We start from the raw sequence: 922 nt of genomic DNA, 5'->3' as shown, positions 1-922 counted from the left end.
GGCGGAGGCGATGCCGGGAGCGCAGGGATGCTCTGCGCAGGCTGCCACAAGGGCAAGGCGGCTGCCTCGCTTCCACCCAGGCCCAGGCCCAATCTCCCTCGGTGCCTGCCTGCACCTTTTGAGCACCGAAAATCCCCTTGAAAAGCCCGGCCCCGCAGATGAAAGCGCCGCAGATGTACCCGCGGTGCCGGAAGCCAGTGGGCCATCTGACAGCGGCTGAGTTCTTCGAGGGCTTGCTTTGTGTTTATGCCATCGTTATTCGTTTCCTTATTTTCTGGCCGCCCCATAGGCGGTCCGTCTCTTTCTGCAGACCTGCCTGCCTGCCCTCACTTTGCTCCCAGCCGCTCCGTTTCCTTTCCTTCTCCCCGTAGTCCCACTCTGTTGCCCCTTGCAGGCCCCCTCCATGCCTCCCCTGCGGTTCCCAGCCGCCGGGTGGAGCAGGACCCTGCTGCATTAGCAGTCTTCCTGCTCCAGGGTTACTACCGGTCAGTTCCTCCAGTCCCGTGGGGATCCCTGAGGGCGGCTGTAGGAGGACAGCGCACAGAGCAGCTGCATTAACAGCCACTCACCCAGCGATGTTATGGCTGGGAGTTTGACCAAGGGGATTCGTGCACCATGGATCCGGGGGTATGTTAGCCTAGATGAGAGCCACACAGTGTCATTGGTGGTTCACTGCCTCCTGGCCCAGGACATCACTACTATTAGCTGCAGCAACCCCATACCAAATTTAGGGTTTTCATGTATGTTGGGTGAGATAGACAGCCAGGGCCTGCGTGCTTGGCAAGGGGCCCCACTCTCATTGCCATAACACAGGTGGCTACGCCAGAACCTGGGCTTTCCTAGTTAGTGCTCGTTAGTCACAATATCCCACTGCTTCCATTGGGGTTATAGTCAACCAGAAGCACCTCCTTCATGGGGAAAA

General features: G+C 58.8%; 1 protein-coding gene across 1 annotated transcript in view; it reads left to right on the top strand.

Annotated features, from left to right (window-relative positions):
- Positions 1–922, top strand: part of LPCAT4 (lysophosphatidylcholine acyltransferase 4) — a 32411-nt gene that overhangs the window by 12380 nt on the left and 19109 nt on the right. The gene's annotated exons all lie outside the window — the stretch shown is intronic.

Source organism: Alligator sinensis, unplaced genomic scaffold (genome assembly GCF_000455745.1).
Source record: "Alligator sinensis unplaced genomic scaffold, ASM45574v1 scaffold842_1, whole genome shotgun sequence".
Classification (NCBI taxonomy): Eukaryota; Metazoa; Chordata; order Crocodylia; family Alligatoridae; genus Alligator; species Alligator sinensis.
Note: the sequence above shows the minus strand (reverse complement) of the source record. Positions and strands in the feature narration are given on the sequence as shown.